Here is an 18,776-nt window from a genome sequence, read left to right as displayed (position 1 = left end):
AACTTGACTTTGAAATAAATTGTAAGGTTTTTTTTTTCTTTCTGATTATTCTTGCTTAGGCAAATTATTCCATATTACAGAGGAACTCTAATTACTCTAATTTACTTCATTCCTTCCCTATTGATGGACATTTAGTTTGAATCTATATTGTTACCAACAGTGCTGCAATCAACACCCTTCTATGTATATTCTGTACATTTGTGTGTTCCTGTAGGAAAAAGTTATTCAACCATTAATTGACAGCTTGTTATGTATCATATCAGACATTGTGCTAAGTGCTGAGTAAATAAGACAGATATGCTACCTTCCCTCATGGTCCTTATAGTCAATTAAAGATTACAGGCATTAAACAGGCATTAAATAATTCCAAGTATGGGGTGTGTGTTATAGGAGGACCTAATATAGTAGGGAGGAGAGTGAGTATGTTGCAGGACAAGGGGAGCAAGAGAACGGTCATGTCCCTGGTCTTGGGTGAGTCCCTAGAATGGGTGCCATGTGAGGGTCCTTGGCTTTGCCCAGGAAAGAATTCAAGAGCAAGCCAAAGCAAAGTGGAAGCAAGTTTATTTAGAGAGATACACATTCCATAGGCAGAATGTGGTCTGTCTCAGAAGGCGAGAGCAGCCCTGGGATATGGGGTTGTTAGTTTTTACGAGCTGGGTAATTTCATATGCTAGCGAGAGGGAGGAATATCCTAATTATTTGAGGGAAGGGGTGGGGATTTCCACCCCTTCCCTCAAATAATTGGGCCACTGCCCACTTTTTTGCCTCTTATGGTCAGCCTCAGAACTGTCATGACTCTGGTGGGTGTGTCATTTAGCATGCTAATGTATTACAGTGAGCATATAATGAGGCTCAAAAGCTACTGGAAGTCACATCTTCTGCCATCTTGGGCCTAGTTGGTTCTAACCAGTTTTTGCTGTATCCTGTTTTTCTCAATAGCTCTGTCATTCTTTTAATGGTTGCACCCTTCTCCCTCCCTTTCCCTCTCAAGGTGAGGTCAGATGCAAGGACATGAAGGTAGCAAAATTTGGAGCGGCCAGAGAAAACAGATAGGCCATCTCCAGAAAAGGGATAAAATCTTGTGATCCAGGGAATGAGGATTTTGACAACATTCCTGGGGCATGGGATTAAGATGGGGAAGGGTCTGGTCTTTGGTTGTCACTTAGCCACACTGGTATCTGCTAAAGTCTCTGAAATCTACTCTGGACCTTGGTCACTGGTCCACATGGGTCATTGCCACCTCAACCCTTGTTCCAAGTCAGGTCCAGGGATGTTCCTTGTTATGCTCCGTATTTCTGCTGAATGCACAGAATTTCTGCGTTTCCTCAGCCTTGAATCACTCTGTGAAGCTAAAACCCTGTGCTATCATAAGGCTTCATAATTTCAGCCTTCTTCCTTCACAGAAGAGGAAGCTGAGCCTCTGGGAGACTGTCTAGATTCTCTCTGCCTAGGCACACCACATGGACATTTCTTCTCTGAGATCATGGTACCTCTAGTGGGCACTACCTAAGAAGTGAGGCATGCCTTCACTTTGCTCTCTGATCTCATGAACCTTCATGGATAATTCTCCATGTTCCCCTCCTGGGCTCATTTTTCCTCATACACTCCCTCGTCCTCAATTCCAAAGAACCTAATCTTCTTGGGAGGAAGCTTTGATCTAATTCATCACCTATGTTCCCAAATTTGTTGCATGGCTTTTGAGATTCAAAAGCCCAAAGCCAATTATTTTGTTCTCTCCTCTTCTCTGAGGTATCCATTCCCCAAGGCAATGAATGCCTGAATGAGGGAGAAGAGCAAGAAGTGCAAAGAAATACAGGGAAAAAAATGTTTAATATTTCAAATTTATCAATCCATCATAAACGGTATGTTGCATCCGGTAGCCATGCAATAAATATGTGTGTGTTTGAATCTGTTAAAGGATCAAACAGTTTTCGGAGGGACTTTCTTGATGCCTTTAAATCAGGCTGTTAGGGAATATTTTCCTTGGGAAAAGATGATTTATGAGTGGCAATCACTGATAAAGAAAATATTGTTTAATACTCACTTTCCTTGGATGCATCTAAGCCCTAAAGCAAGAATTACTTAAGTTTAAAATTAGGTACATGAATATTCATAGCAGCATTACTCATAAATAGCCAAAAAGTGGAAACAACCCAAATGTCCATCAGCTGATGAATAGATAAATATAATGTGGCATATCAATGCAATGCAATAAAAAGAATCCATACTGATACATGCTATAACACGTTTGAACCTTGAAGACATTATGCTAAGGAAAAGAAGGAAGTCACAAAAACTGCTTATCATATAATTCCATTTATATGAAATGGAATAAGCAAACCCACAGAGGCAGAAAGTAGATTAGTAGTAGCCTAGGGCTGCCAGTGGAGGAGAGAAATGTTGGGATTGGGGATGATGGCTAAGCGGTGCTGGGTTTCTTTTTGGAGTATTGGAAATATTCTAAAATTGATTATGGTGATGGATGCATAACTCTGTGAATATACTAAAAGCCATTGAATTGTATGCTTTAAGTGGTCAGTTACATAGTGTGTAAATTGTACTCATTATAGCTGTTAAAAAAAACTTGATATTTAAATTGTAGTAGCTTCAGTTTATAGAGTTAGAAAAGTGAAGCCTAAGATGAGAGTTTGTTTCTATGTATTTGAATAACTTTTTCATTATTTAAAAGTGAAATGTTTTCCTTTTTGTAGATCTAGGGCTGAATGTAAACTCACAATTTCCTTATTGGTATATATTAGCCTTTTGGGGGTCAGTACTCAGTATTTCTCTTACCCAATGAAGTTTTATTACCGAACACTAGTTTGTGTGCCTGACACGCAGTGAGGCCAAACAAACTGAAATGCCACAGTTTGGGTCAGAGAAAGTGTTACTGAGTCCAAATTCACTCTGGTCACCACACGACAGACCAATAAATTGGGAGACGAGGTGTTGAGGCAAGGAATAGCGACTTTATTCAGAAAGCCAGCAGACCGAGAAGATGGTGGACTAGTGTACCCAAAAAACCATCTTACTGGGGTCTGGATGCCCGTTTCTTTTATAGAACAGAGAGGGGGAGGAGGTGAGGAAGTAAAGTAAAAAGGCCATTTATCTTGCAAAATATCTCCTCACTTGGCCCTCATTGGGGAGGGGATGTATTAATTTCTTCTTTTCTGCAGCCATTCGCAGGTGGGCAGGGTCAGAATGTCTCTCTGTGAGCTGAACAAAGGCCTTTTAGTTTAACAGTCAGGCAGAGGGACAGGGTTCCCTGTGGCAGGCCATTATGTATGCTTATGGCTATAGACAGTGATTATAATAACAAAAGCAAAGGTTAAAGTAAAAGAAACAGAACCAACACGGAGTCAGAATTTGCTCTTCCCTGTTACAAAAGGTTTATTGCATGGCCAAGCAAGGAGAACCAGTGGCTCACACTCAAAAAATCCGAACTCCCCAGTGGTTTTCAGGGAGAAGATTTTATAGGCAAAATTTGGGGTGAGGGCTGGAGGGTGTGTAACTGTTTTCTGATTGGTTGGTGGTGAGGTAATAGGGGGTGTTACAGGATTGTCAATCATCAGCTTTCTGGTTTCAACCAGTCTGGAGTCTCAGCATGTATAGTTACCATCTTGCACCTGGGTGGAGGCCTTAGTTACTGCAGAAGAATTCAAAGATACTGTTATGTATATCCCTTGAGGAGGAACCAGGACCCTGCTTTAATAGCTGCACTACTGTTTCTTGATTGCTCCTCCTTTGTTTCTGCATTCCCTCACTTTCCCCGATTAGCAACTGTTTGAATCTGCTCTTTGGAACTAAGGGAAAGTCTAGGAGGCTGAATGAAGCCTATTTCCTACAAACGAGAAATGGAGGACACACAAAGGATTTGTACCTGAGAGGGTCCCACAGGGTCCTGCTCGGTTTCAGTTTCAAAATTTACAAAATTGGGGCTTCCCTGGTAGCGCAGTGGTTAAGAATTCGCCTGCCAATGCAGGGAACACGGGTTTGAGCCCTGGTCCGGGAAGATCCCACAGGCCACGGAGCAACTAAGCCCATGCACCACAACTACTGAGGCTGCACTTTAGAGCTCGCGAGCCACAACTACTGAAGCCCGTGCGCCTAGAGCCCATGATCCGCAACAAGAGAAGCCACTGCAATGAGAAGCCCGCGCACCGCAACGAAGAGTAGCCCCCGCTCACCGCAACTAGAGAAAGCCCGCGTGCAGCAACGAAGACCCAACACAGCCAAAAGTAATAAACAAATAAAACAAATAAATTTATTTTTAAAAATTTACAAAATTGAAATTATTCAGATTTAATTTTCAGAATTTATTTATGTACAGAAAATATACAAACCAAAAGCATTTGAAGGCAATAGTGAATTTTTCTGACAAGTGATACAACATTTGTAGTTTTCATGTCATGATCCAGTTAAATCCATTTTGTTTTATTACTGAACCAGATTTAGGTCTGCTTGCCTGCTCAGTAAAGCCAATCTACTGACACCAGGTTGTGTGAAGGAAAGTGCTGTGTTTATTGCAGGGTGCCAAGCAAGGAGTCCAGGGCAGCTAGTGATCTAAACTCCTCCATGGGTTTCAGCAAAGGATTTTTAAAGGCAGGGTGAAGGAGGGGTGTCCCAGGGTATGTGATCAGCTTGTACACAATTCTCTGACTAGTTGATGGTGAGGTAACAGGGTGGTGTCACAGGGGTTAACATTATCAATCCTTAGGCTCCAGTAGGTCTGGGGGCTACATGGTCATCAAGTAGTTAATTTCTTTCATTTGGTGGGGTTTTAACATCTGTAAAACAACTCAGTGAATATGATAGGGACAGAGTAAAGGGACAAAGTAGGTGATTAAATAGTTAGTCCCACTAAGGGATTGTAATTAAAGAAAAAAGTATGGGAGACCCCTGTAAATTAATGATTACTGAAGAAAGCTTAACCACAAAACCAAGCAGTCTTGCTTAGCAACAAAACCATGCAACAGAAGTATGAGACATGCCCCAAAAGAATATAACAATGGTGGCATGAGACCCACATCCTGCCCAGTGAGCTAGTAAGTTAACGATTCCTAGAACATGCTCCTCTGCGCACACCAAAAAAAAAATATAAGGAAAAGGTGACAATATACTAAAACCTGAGATGACTTGCTATTTTTAACATATGTTGTTGCCTTTTTGCTTATTTCAATTGTGCCATGACAGTCCCAGCTTGACCATGTAAGGACAAGAAAACTCCCCTGCCTGACGTGGAGGAGGAGCTGATGATGGAAGTGTGACATCTACCCAAGAATGAGGAAGAAGGTGGCCTTCTCCCTACTTTTCCTTTGATTATAAAACTGTAGCCCACTAAGTTCTCAGGGCATGGCACCCTCTCACCCTCCCACTTGTAAAAGGTGTCCTATTTTTTTGGCTGAGTTGGGTTTTCATTGCTGCGCGTGGGCTTTCTCTAGTGGCAAGTGGGGGCTACTCTTCGTTGCGGTGTGCAGGCTTCTCATTGCAGTGGCTTCTCTTGTTGCAGAGCACGGGCTCTAGGTGTGCGGGTTTAAGTAGTTGTGGCACACGGGCTTAGTTGTTCCACGGCATGTGGGATCTCCCCGGACCAGGGCTCGAACCCGTGTCCCCTGCATTGGCAGGCGGATTCTTAACCACTGCATCACCAGGGGAGCCCAAAAGCATCCTATTCTAATAAATCACTTCTTACCTATCACTTTGCCTCTCACTGAATTCTTTCTGCACTGAGACATAAAGGACCAGAGCTTCTTTGAGCCCCCTAAATGCCACCTAGCGATTTCAAATGTGCATCAAATACTGTTATCTAAGTACTTCAGAGAGGAGCTAAAGCAGAGGATATGGGGGAAGGCCCCATAGGGTCCTGCTTGGTTACACTTTTTTCCCCTGCTCCGTCTTCTCTTATTATCCATTATTCCGGTAGAAAGAGCAGGCTGTCTAAGTACAAGTGGCTGGGGTGAGAGTTGGTAGCAATATAATTCAGTTGCTGGGCCAGGCAAGCATGTTTTGAAGTCTGACCTCTTCAATACAATAACATTTTTGCATGATTAAGTCTGCACTGTTTGTTCCAAAACATTACCTTGCAAAGCAGGATGGTCTGTGCCTAGACAGCATCCCAAGCTTGGTTCTCGTGGTTTGTGAACAAGGATCTGAATACTGAAGGCTTGTATGGAGTTGACCATGGACTGGATCAAGCACAAATGGCCACACCAGGGATGCGCACAGGGAAGTGGGACAGCCATGCCTCACATTTCCTATGATATTAGCGCTAGCAGGTTCTGCCTCTAAGGACCCAGGGCTTATAGGCCAGGGCACATCAATGCATTTGCAGACTCTAGAATCACCATTAGAAAGTCATGTCCTCCAAGGCTTATGGAGAGGCTGCCTGTCCCTCACAGAGCTTGTGTGGACAGAGGATGGACTTCAGTTTTAGATTATGGCTAATTGGAAAATATTTTACTTTCTGGACTTTTTGAGCAGGGTAATCACTCCTCCTCCAAGCCCCTAAGCGGCCCCCTTTAACTCCACTGATAACAACTGCATGAAAGTGTCTTTTAATTTTTAAATACATGTTCGAAAAATACAGAGAAGTCGAAAGAAAGATATTTTTTAAAAAAACATACTAAGATATACCCACTGTTATCACTTTAGTATATATTAGTGCTGTCCAACAAAAAGAGAAGATGAACTAGAAATATGAGCTGTGCTTGTAATTTTAAAATTTCTAGTACCACATTAAAAAAGGTTAAAAGAAACAGGTGAAATGAATTTAAATAGTACTTTAACTTAATATATACAAAATATCATATCAACGGATGATCAACATTAAAATTAATGGGATATTTTACATTCTTTCATACCATATTTGAAGCCTAGTGTGTATTTTGCTTGTATAGTATATCTCACCACATTCCAAGTGCTCAGTAGCCACGTGTGGTCAGTGCCTGTAACATTGAACAGTTCAAGGCTGTGTGTGTGTGTGTGTGTGCGCGCACACACACACGTGCGCACTGTGAACCTTCACTCAAATTTGGTTCCAATGTTGTACCAAAGGAGGGAGCACTCAGCCTCTCTTACCAGCGTGCCCAGGTGTGCGTGGGGGGCAGAGATAAGAGGGAGAGGCGAGGCTTAAAAGCTGTCGGTTGTCAATCAACAAAAAAAGGACCTCTCGGGCTTCCCTGGTGGCGCAGTGGTTGAGAGTCCGCCTGCTAGTGCAGGGGACGCGGGTTCGTGCCCCGGTCCGGGAGGATCCCACATGCTGCGGAGCGGCTGGGCCCGTGAGCCATGGCCGCTGAGCCTGCGCGTCCGGAGCCTGTGCTCCGCAACGGGACAGGCCAAAAACAGTGAGAGGCCCGCGTATCGCAAAAAAAAAAACGACCTCTCTGTGTGTGTGTGTGTATATATATATTAATATCTGTCTGTCTATCTATCTATCTAGTTATATAAAGTATTCTTCCAGATGAGGAAAGATATTCAAAACTACATGTTAAAAAAAATTAAGTGGGGGGTAAATTGGAAGGCACAAAAAGCTTAAGACTTAGCAGAAGAAGACTGTTTTATATATAGCAAAAATGGACCAGTTTGGGGATGGACACACAACAACCACTCCCACTAGCAAATGTGGCCCAATCATGGCTCCTAAGACAGAACTGAGACCTGGGGCACTTACTTGCTGCTCCTTTTCCTGGAACGTTCTCCATCCCCCTACCCCGGGCTTCTCCCTCACTTCTTTCCGTCTCTGTCAAGTCTTACCTCTACCTCATCTGAGAGGTCATCCTATTCGTTGACACCATCTGAATAGAGGTTCCCTTGCCACTGTTATTCTCTCTTCCCTCTTGGCTTCATGTTTCTTTGAAGCAGCCACCACTTACAGGATTTGTTATTTTGTTTGTAGTTGATCTCCCCCATGAAACTGGAAGCTCTGTAGGGCAGGGGTTCAGGTCTTTTTATTCACCACTTTGGTCCCAGCACTTTGGTGGTCCTTTGCTTTGGTGGTCCAGCACTTTGCTGGTCCCAGCACTTTTATTCACCACTTTGGTCCCAGAGAAGAGGCTGGCACACGGTAGGTTCTCAGTGTGCGGTTGTTGAATGAATGCCTGATTGATTAGGAGAAGGAAAGGTTGTGGATACTTGGAAAGAGGAGCCAGCAGGCCCCACCATTGGTGCTAATAAATGTTTTCATAAAAGACGAAGTCATGATTTTTCTTTTTTAAGAAAAGCAATTTTGTTTTCAAGTACCTAGAATGATATTAGGCTAACTAAGGATTTCTGGAATGCTTTGGGATTTCTTTTAATGAATAGATGAAAATTATATCTAATTAGCATTAATTTTTATGTGTAAATGGGTACATCCAAATTGTATGAAAGCAGTTCTCTTGAATAATTTAAACATCCTCTTCACCCTACAAAGCATTTAGCACACTCCTCCCTCAAAGATTTTATTAATGGGAACTGAAATCATGAGGTCGAAATGCAAAATAAAAGATTTTTTTTCTTTATGCAGGCACGCAACTGAATACCTCAGAAGTGGGTAGACCCAAGAATCAGATTATAGGGATCCTGGGAAGTTAACTCAATGGCCTCTGATAACCTCAAATTTATTTAAAAAAATATAGGAAGAAGGGAAAGCCTTCTTTGTTGTAGAATTCAAATTAATATATAAAGAATGATGGAAATAGAAAATCACCATTAGGCAAAACTATTGCTGCAGGCAGATGTCATCACTGTATGCTAAAATTAGTGGGTGAAAGTATGATGAGAAAGAGGATATTAACACAGCCTCAGAGTATCTCTCCACAAGATAGCTATATTAATTCTCAAGGGAAAAACAGAACCTTCACAGTGGAGAATCATGGGAGACACCACCTACACCAGGTGATCGAAGTTAACGTCACCAGTCCTGAGGATCTGTGCATTAACTCTGAGGACCACCTGATGTGATTCACTGAGAAGGCACAATATCACTGCGTGGGATCCTTGGCAAAAATGCAGAATCCACATTTTTTTTTTTTTGACCATGCCCCACAACATGTGGGAGCTTAGTTCCCCAAGCAGGGATTGAACCCATGCCCCCTGCATTGGAAGCGTGGAGTCTTAACCACTGGACCGCCAGGGAAGTCCAAGAATCCACATTTAATCATAAGGAAATATCAGGCAAACCCAAACTGAGGGACATTCTACAAAATAACTGATAGCTGCTCTTCAAAAATGTACTGATAACGAATGATTAAGGAAGATCAAGGAATTTGGATTTGAGGTGATGATGGGGACATGAAATTATATGCCATGTTGGATCCTGGTTTAGATCCTGGGCCAGAAAAAGGACATCGGTGGGACAATTAGCAAAATTTGCATAACATCTATGGATTAGTTAATAGTCTTGTATCAACGTTAATTTCCTGGTTTAAATACTTGTACTAAGATTATGGATGATGCTAACATTAGGAGAAGGTGGGTCATAGTTATAAGGCAACTCTTATACTATTTTTGCAATTTTTTTCTATGTCTGAAATGAATTCAAAATAAAAACTCAAAAAAAGATAGGTGTATTTACTTGGTAATCTGAACTAAGCATAGTAATAATGTTAACAGTAGTAATACTAGCTGTTATGGGTTGCATTTTGTCCCTCATTCCAGTTCACAGGTTGAAGTTGTAATACTCTCAGGAATGTCACCTTATTTAGAAATAGGGTCACTGCAGATGTAATTAAGGTGAGGTCATACTGGAGTCGGGTGTCCCCCTAATCCAATATGTCCTTACAAAAGGGAGAAATTTGGACACAGGCAGGAACACAGGGAGAACACCATGTGGAGATTAAGGCAGAGATTGGGGTGATGTAGCAGAAGTCAAGGAACGCCAAAGATTGCCAGCAAACCACCAAAAGCTAGGAGAGAGGCATGGAACAGAGTCTCCCTTGCAGCCCCTAGAAGAAATCAATCTTGCCAACAGCTTCATCTTGGACTTTGAGCCTCTAGAACTGTGAGGCAGTAAATTTCTGCTGTTTAAGCCACCTGGTTTGTGGTACTTTGTTACATCAGCCCTAACAAACTAGTACACTAGTTAGCATTTATTGAGAACTTAGAACGTTGAGCTCTTCACATGCATTATCTCATTTTATCTTCACCCCATCCCTTTGCAGAAGGCGTTATTATTGCTTCCAATTTATAGCTGAGAGGATTGATGCATAGAGTGGGTAAGTAACTTGCCCTGGCTCACACAGCTAGCAAATGGCGGGGTGGGTTAAAACCTCTATAGTCTGACACCAGCATATTCCTATCCACTGCACACACTTCTGGATTCCAATGACAAAGATTTCTTATGGGATGTGAAATGGTTACCTTTGATTAATTTCTCTCTGTACATCATATATAAATTCCAGAGATGAAAAATAGTCAAGTGCACACGTGGGTACCCTATCCTTTTCCTTACCACCCATTCCTCCACAACCACCCCAGCCTGGTGGAATCAAATGTCTGCCTCCTTGGAAACACTGAACTTCCTATGTCTTAGTTCTCCCAAGAAAGGAGTGTTAGTCATTAAGGAGAGATTCCATTTTGAATGTGAGCAACTAATTTAAGCGAATATTTGGGATTAAACTCAGTCATTCAGATACATGGGAGACTGCACTCTGGGGCAGTGGAGCTACTTAAAAAAAAGTGGAGAGCAAACATTTCCTCTATTTTAAAGCAAAGAATCTGAGAGAGAATTGCCCACTGGGTTTCATTTGTTTGCCTTTTTGAGTCATTCCTTCATTCAATTAACGTTTATTGAGCACCCCTGGGCTTCTTGGCGCCGGGCTCAGCCAGCATAAACTGACAAAGAAGACAGTCCTAGCTTTCAGTTAGTCTCTCATTCAGGGTTGGTCCCAAGGCAAAAAAGCTGGAGGTGAAAGCTTTTGAAAACAAATCCCCGTTTCTCAATTCGTAACCCATCTCCTCATAGGCATTGTTTTCTGAACGACTGAAGCTAATTTTCTTCTATTACATGCTAGTGATTCCCAGCTCCCTATCTCCAGCCAAATTTCACTTACAGGCTCCAGATCCATATATCCAAAGTTTATTGGATGCTCCAATTGGTTGTCCCATATATATGTCCACAGATGGAACATGGAACTCATCATCTTTATTCCCTAATCTTTGTACCTTCCCCATCCTCCTCCTCCCCTCTCAGTGAATGGTACCAACAGTGACCAAATTGATCAAGTCAGAAACCTCTCAGTTCCGTGTAAGTAAGGACTGTTTGTTTATGCTGAGGCAACATTCTGTGTCTAGCTCAGTCTTGGACCGTGTACTGTGGAAGATACTAATAACGACGTGATGAGCGAATGAATGAATGGGCTTCATTCTTGCATCCTTGATTCTTCTCTCTTAGCACTCATGTCCAACCCATAGGCCCTGTCAGTTCTCTCCATCATTTCTTTCAAAGTAGTCCTCTCATCTCCATCCCTTACCAGCATTTTCCCAGTCCAAACTGTCACAATCTCTCACCTGGACCACTACTGTGACCTTTACCTGGTCCTCTTGGCTTCTCTCTTGCCACCACCCAATCTGTTCTCCATGTAGCAACTTGAGTGAACTGGTAGAAACAGAAATCTGACCCCATCACTTCTCTGCCTAAAACCCTTCAATGACTTTCTGTTGTCATCGTGATGAAGCCCAAGCTTGATATTTGAGGACCCACTTAATTTAGTTCCTACTTATCTCCCTATCCTTATTTTTCATCTTTCTCCTTTCCTTCTCCTCCTCCCCTACTTTGCTTCAGCTAAAATGAATTTTCTGCTGGTTTCCAAACATATCTTTCCCTCTTCCAGACTTGTGCTCATGTTAGTTGCTTCACCTGGCAATTCCTCTTAATTCTTAAAGCCACAGCCTGGGTACTTTGGGATCTTGTTTTAGTTTGCTGCAACAAATGGCCTATATTTAGCTGCTTGCAGTAATACCCATTTATTATCTTGCAGATCTGAAGGTCACAGGTCTAGGTAGCTTTGGCTGGGTTCTCTGCTTAGTGTCTCACAAGGGCAGGGCTGCATTCCTTTGTGGAAGCTCTGGGGAACAATCTGCTTACAAACTCTTTCAGGTTTTTGGCAGAATTTAGTTCCTTGTGGTTGTAGCAGTGAGGTTCCCATTTCCTGGAAATGTGACCCCTCCATATTTAAGCCAGCAATGGCAGGTCAAACCTTTCTCATTCTTCAAAAGTCTGTGACTTCTCCCTCTAGTGCCATCTTTTTGACTTTTAAGGGCTCATGTGATTACACTTGTTCCACCTGGATAATTTGGGATAATCTCATCGTAGCCACAGGTGCTAAGGACTAGGGCATGGACATCTTGGGGGAGGCATTATTTTGCCTATCACAGATGCCCACCTTCAAATCTAGGTTCTGTGTCCCTCCCTTTTGCTCCAGTGGCAGGCACTGCTGGTTGCCTCATGAATAACTATTTCCCACTCTCAGCTACTTTCCTGCTATCAGAGCCTGCCTCTCACTTTAGAGGGTGAAAATGCCAGGTTTTTGCTTTCCCAGACTCTCTTTTAGGTAGGGCATGTGCACATCTGCCGGAGGACTCTGGGAAAGATGTCTTCTCTGATTAAAAAAAAAAACTTAGAGGAGAATGGCCTTTCTGATCTTCAGCCATGGTACTATGAGGACATGATGTTGGGGGCTGTAGAAGCCATCTCGAGGGGCACACGTGAGGACAAAAGCCAGCACACTGGAGCTAGTGGAGAAGAGAGTTGAGAGGAGTCAGAGTTCTTGATGACATCATTGAATTACTGAGTTACATCCCACCACAACTTACCTCCAGGCTTTTTCTTAGGTTGCCCTAATTGTTTGTTATTGCTCAAGCCACTTTTTAGTGGCTCAAGCCACTTTTTAGTTGACCTGCCCACCTTGCTCATGTACTCTCTCCTGCACCTATGTACCTGGCACAGTAAACACCTAGCAATTATTGGCTGAATGAATGAATGAGTGAAAGCTCTCCCTCTCCTTCAATTTCTTCTACTCCAAGTACTCTCACTATGACAAGGGCTGCCATGTATGGTTGGGCAGGCTGTGTCCTGCACAAGAGTCCCTGGTCTAGGGGGCAAATAAGGGCTGAAATCTAGCCTGTTCTCCACTTGGTAAGCCAGCAACCTGGCATGGGGCCATGCCTGCCCAGGGGAAAGGACACTTTTTTTCTTATTAGCGATAAGGTACTCTAGGCTAGTAGCAGTACTGTGGCAGCGTAAATTCTGACTTTTCTTTTCTGATAGCGTGCATGCCCTTGCCATTTGTTTTCCACTCTCCCAAGGAGTGAAGCAGAGGATCCTCTTTGGGTCCTGAACACCATGTTCCAATGAGCGCAGTGACTATTTTGAGAAACTGATTAGTACTAAAGTGCTTGTGGAGCTCCTAGGTTTTAATGTGCAGCCCTTCTCTGGCAATAGGCTGGTCATTTTAACACCAGTCTTCTGGAAATTATAACTTAATATAACAGGAACTGCCAAAATGGGAGTCAGGAGACCCAAATTCAAGCGTCAGCTCTGGCATTAATCAGGCTCTGAGTGCTTGGGTAAGGCAGCAACATTCTCTGGCTTTCAGTTTCCTTACCTATAAAACTAGAGGTTCTGGGCTTCCCTGGTGGCGCAGTGGTTGAGAGTCTGCCTGCCGATGTAGGGGACACGGGTTCGTGCCCCGGTCCGGGAAGATCCCACATGCTGCGGAGCAGCTGGGCCCGTGAGCCATGGCCGCTGAGCCTGCGCGTCCGGAGCCTGTGCTCCTCAACGGGAGAGGCCACAACAGTGAGAGGCCCGTGTACCCCACCCCCCCACACACACACACACACAAACCTAGAGGTTCTCAAACTGTGTCCTGCAGACTTTAGGGATGTTGAGGTGCCACCCCAGGGCTCTCAATGGTGAATAGGGAGGTGGGACTGAGTGGGTGGGAAGCTTCAGTCAGAGCAGTTCTGCTTTTGTTTGCTTTACATGTAGGACTTTATAAAAAATTAATTTTTAATTATGCAGGAAATCTACTAATATATCCTTCCGGTAAGGAATTAGAACATTGTAGACACAATTAAAGCCCCTTTGGTACCCATCCTCCCCAGTCCCCTTGTATGTTGGAAATTCATTTAAGATTTCCATTTGAACAAAGGGATCCTGGCTCAAACAAGTTAGAGAACCACTGGTCTGGTTAGCCTCTAAGGACCCCAAAAGTGCAAAAAAGGGGGATTTCAGAGAAAAGGGCAAGCCACTGCTGGAGAATGTTCCACAAGGTTGAGTGGAAACCCATGCAATGGTTTGCTGAAATGCAGTGTTGCTCTGGGTGCTGTAATTTGGGGGCAATGTCACTGCTGTGTACTGGCAGTGTACCCAGGAGAGGGCTGGTGGGTGGGAGGACATAGATTTATGAGTTAGAATGGAAAGGCTTGTGTACATGTCCCAAACCTGCCCTCATTTCCATGGGGAGGGAAGATGAGGTGGCATTAGGACTGCTTCTTTTGGGCCTGACTTCAGAAAAACAGCAAAAGCAACTAACATTTGTTGTATACTTGCTGGGTGCTGGGTGCTCTGAGCCTGGTCTCAGGTAGCCCTGACAGCATCCCTGGGAGGTGATGGCACTGCCAGCATACTTGTTTTAGAGGTGAGGACACTGAGGCAGAAAGAGGTTAAGGAATTGCCTAGGGGCACATCACTGGTTAGTAGGGTGTGGGGACTTGAGCCCAGGGCCAGATGCACCCCACCCCCACCACTCTGCGCTACTACGTCCAGGCACTGCCTGCTGCCATCTTAACTCCATCCCACCTGTTTGAGTGCTGGGTGTAGGAAGGGCAGAGCTGACTGGACACTGTGGTTTGTCTAAGATTTATCCCCCATGACTTTCCCTCTCCCTCAAACTCCAGGGCCATGGGCAGAATGCTCAGTTCCCTGGAGCTCCCCTCGCTCAGGTTAGCAAGCAGCCAGGGAAGACGCCAGGTGGGCTCGAGTGAGGGGCAGTGGAGAGCCGGTTTGTGCTCCTTATGAAAGGAGATGGGAGATTAGCAAGAAGCTGCAGAGCCCTGCGGCCCATCCTGCACGGGCCCCCACCAGGTGAGAGGATGAGCACGACTGCAGGCCCCGGGATCCAGGCCTGCGTGGAGGAAAGTGCAAATCAATTCTGCTTCCTGCAGAAGGAGGCTTTTCAGTATGCGTACCTGGTCTCCTCCCCCTTTGGCCTGAATGCTGATTTTATTTTTGCATTTTATGAGCTTGAGAGAGGGAATTCATTTCCTTGGTATAATATGAGCCTCTGGAGTAATCTTGTCCAAATATATTTTGCTCACAGATTCTGTCCTGGAAGAGGGGCCGTACTGAAATGAAATGGAAAGAGATGATTAAGACCTGATTTATAGGTAAGGTGAATTGGAAGATTTAAGCCAAATTATTGCATCCAGGAAGGTGAAAGGGAATGACAGCCTCTTCCTAGGAGCTGGAAACCTTTATAAAAAGAAATATTTAGGATGCACGTACTCTTATGCCAGCCAGGCTATATTTTAATATATTCCACCATGTTTGTCCCCTTTTTCTCTCTCTCTAGACTGTACAATCCCCGAAGGCAAGAACTGGGTTCATTGCATCTTGGGCAATTTTATTTATAAGAAAGGGATTCTACACTGCAGAGGCTTTTTAATCTCAAGGGACTGAGCTGTCTCTTTCTTCCCCCTTGGCTGATTAATACTGCCTCCATCCCAACCTAGTTCTTAGAGGCATTGGGGCCTCCTAACAATGATTCCTCCATCTCCCCACCCTCCAAAAGCACAGGGTCTAGAGTTATGCTTCTTTCAGGTGATAAGTAGTATGCTAAGAATATTAACACCAAGCTTTTATTGAGTACTTCCATGGATCAGGTATTTTTAAAAAACTAATTTATTTATTTGTTTTTATTTTTGGCTCTGTAGGGTCTTCGTTGCTGTGCTCAGGCTCTTTCTAGTTGTGGCGAGCAGGGGCTACTCTTCCTTGCGGTGTGCATGGTGTGCATGCTTCTCATTTTCGTGGCTTCTCTTGTTGCAGAGCACAGGCTCTAGGCGCACGGGCTTCAGTAGCTGTGGCTCGCGGGCTCTAGAGCGCAGGCTCAGTAGTTGTGGCGCACGGGCTTAGTTGCTTCACGGCATGTGGGATCTTCCAGGACCAGGGCTGGAACCTGTGTCCCCTGCACTGGCAGGTGGATTCTTAACCACTGCGCCACCAGGGAAGCCCTGGATCAGGTATTTTTCTAAGCATTTTCTAAGTGTTATTTCATTTAATCCTCACAACTACCCTGTTAGATAGGGACTGTTATTATCCCATTTTACACATGAGGAAACTGGGGGCTTGGGTTGCTCAAAATCACAGAGCTAGTCAGTGGAAATAGCTACCATTTTCTGGGTACTTACTATGGACCAGGAATTGTGCCAATCACATTAAACCGGTGATCTCATTTCATAGTGCTCTTAACCCTCAGGAAGTGGCCTCCAGTGCTTAGAATTTAAAGCTTAAGCCTTTGGAAACCACGTGGGGGCAAGGTCTTTTTCACTCCTGTATCCAGAAAGTAGAGGATGGTGCCAGGGGCAGAGTGATGAACAATGTTTGTGGAGTGAATGAAGGAACAGCAAAGGTGTCTGTCCTATGGGAGCTACTTGCCCAGACCACCCCTCAACACACACACACCAACACATGTGAATCCTCCTGACACTCAGGTTGCCCTTGCAGCAGGCTTCCTGACCATGGCTACCTCTCTGCAGGCAGGTAGGGTATCACCAGAACCCAACCTGGCATTGTTGGAAATCAAGTACTCCAGGCCTTCCCCAAGGTCGCACCAGCTGTAAGGGGCAGAACCAGATTTTCTGATGTCAGTCCCTTCCTGTGCTGGCCTGGCTCCTTTTTCTGACTTGGCCAACAGCCTCTCATAGATGAGGATCTGAATGTTTAGGAGGATGTCTTTATTCAATTTTCAGTTTATTCATTTTCTATTTTAAAAACAGAGAGTTGTTGTTTAATGGGTACAGAGTCTGGGAAGAAGAGTAAGTTCTGGAGATGGATGGTGGTGGTGGTTGTACAACAATGTGGCTGTACTTAATATCACTGAGCTCTACACCTAAAAATGGTTAAAATGGTAAATTTTATGTTGTGTGTATTTTACCACAATTAAAAAAACACAAATATGGGTCTGCTTTTCTAACACAACAAGACGGCTGGGGTAGGTACTCACAGGGGTTGGTTCAGTTCCTTGATGATATCACTAGGGTCCCAGAGTCTTTTTATCTTTCCTGTCTTAGCATGATGGCTTCTATCCTGGGTGCAAGGCATCCTCTGAGACTTCTTAAATTTCATCTGCTGAAGAGAGGAAGAAGGAGGGGAAGGGTGATGTAAGCCATAGCTCTGTCTTTTAACAGAAAAACCCCCAGAAGAATTTTCTTACATCTCATGAGCCAGAACTGGGTCTCATGACCTTGCTGGGCAGCAAGAGCAACTGGAAAAGTGATTACTTAGCTTCCCAACCTTTGAGCTGAGGAGGGACATCAGGGAAGAAGGCAGTTGGGAGTGAGAACTGATTGTGTCCAGTGACCTGCCGAAGGTTACATGGTCACATAGCAGGGCTGGGTAGGCCCAGGGCCCAGGCTCCTGGTGCCCCATCCTGAGCTCTTTTGCTAGGACATTTGATGCATTTGTAGTGGCTAGTTTCCCAGTAGAAAGGACTGTCCTGGAGAATATTTTTCAAAGAGAAAAACTCTCCATTGCTTACATGTAACTGAAATTAATCAACTGCTAAGAGGCTGTGTTAGGAAAGCACTGGGCATTGGTGGAGCCAGGGCACCTGAGCGGTGCCCCAGGCTTGCCAGAAGTTTTGGGAAATGTCCCCAGGTCTCTGTGCTTATGAAATGCGATTATGTTTTTCTTGTTTACTGTTGTTCATTAAGTGCCCAGTAAGCATTTTGGTATCTCTAGATGAAAGGCCCTTAGAAGAATGCATAGTTGTTACTAACCACCCATGTGCTATCAAGTGTGGGTTTACTAACACAAGATGATATGTTTCAAATGTTGGATTAGAATGATAGAAATTTTACACTATCCCTCCAGGCCAGGAGTAGAGTGCAATAAGGGGTCCAGGTGACACTTAAAATAAGGAATGTAAACAAACATCCCTATTATAATTACCTTGCCATTGCAAGGAAGCCAGATGTGTGCACTTGGCTTTTGAAGATAGCAGAGAATGGACACCATTCTCTCTGATCCCACCACTTGTTCTTTTCGTGGCCAGGGCCTGCCAGTTCCAAGGAACTGGCAGGCCCTGGCCATCCTTTGAGCCCAAAGTGGGCACCTCCCCTTCTCTGTCGAGTCTTCCTGGGTGACTCCAGGTTATACTGATCCTTCTTCATTTTTACCCCAGGGCACCATATACACCATGTACACTGAATATTTTCACATTTCGTGGTATTGAAGTTAACTTTTCATCCCAGTCTTATAGGCTTTGCCAGGAGTGGGCACTGTTTCGGGGTGGCAAACCCAAAGTGTTTTGGAACTCCTCAACCCCAGGGCCTAGCCATTGGCCAGACAGATGGCAAACCCTCCATAAACACTGGAGTTGGACCTATGGGATGGGCTGCCCATGGCTCTATCAGGTGGGAAATTTGTTTCATGATGCTTTGGAAACCAGTAGAGTTGACTCCAGGTTAGAAGGTGACAGAAGCAAGAGTATCCAACCCCTGAAGGGGCATAATGCAGTTTAGTGCCCTTGCAGAGTCCCCCGTGGTCAGATCACAGGGACATTTCCTGAGCTTGGCAA

Source organism: Pseudorca crassidens, chromosome 3, assembly GCF_039906515.1.
Source record: "Pseudorca crassidens isolate mPseCra1 chromosome 3, mPseCra1.hap1, whole genome shotgun sequence".
NCBI classification, from domain to species: domain Eukaryota; kingdom Metazoa; phylum Chordata; class Mammalia; order Artiodactyla; family Delphinidae; genus Pseudorca; species Pseudorca crassidens.
This window is presented reverse-complemented; position numbering follows the sequence as displayed.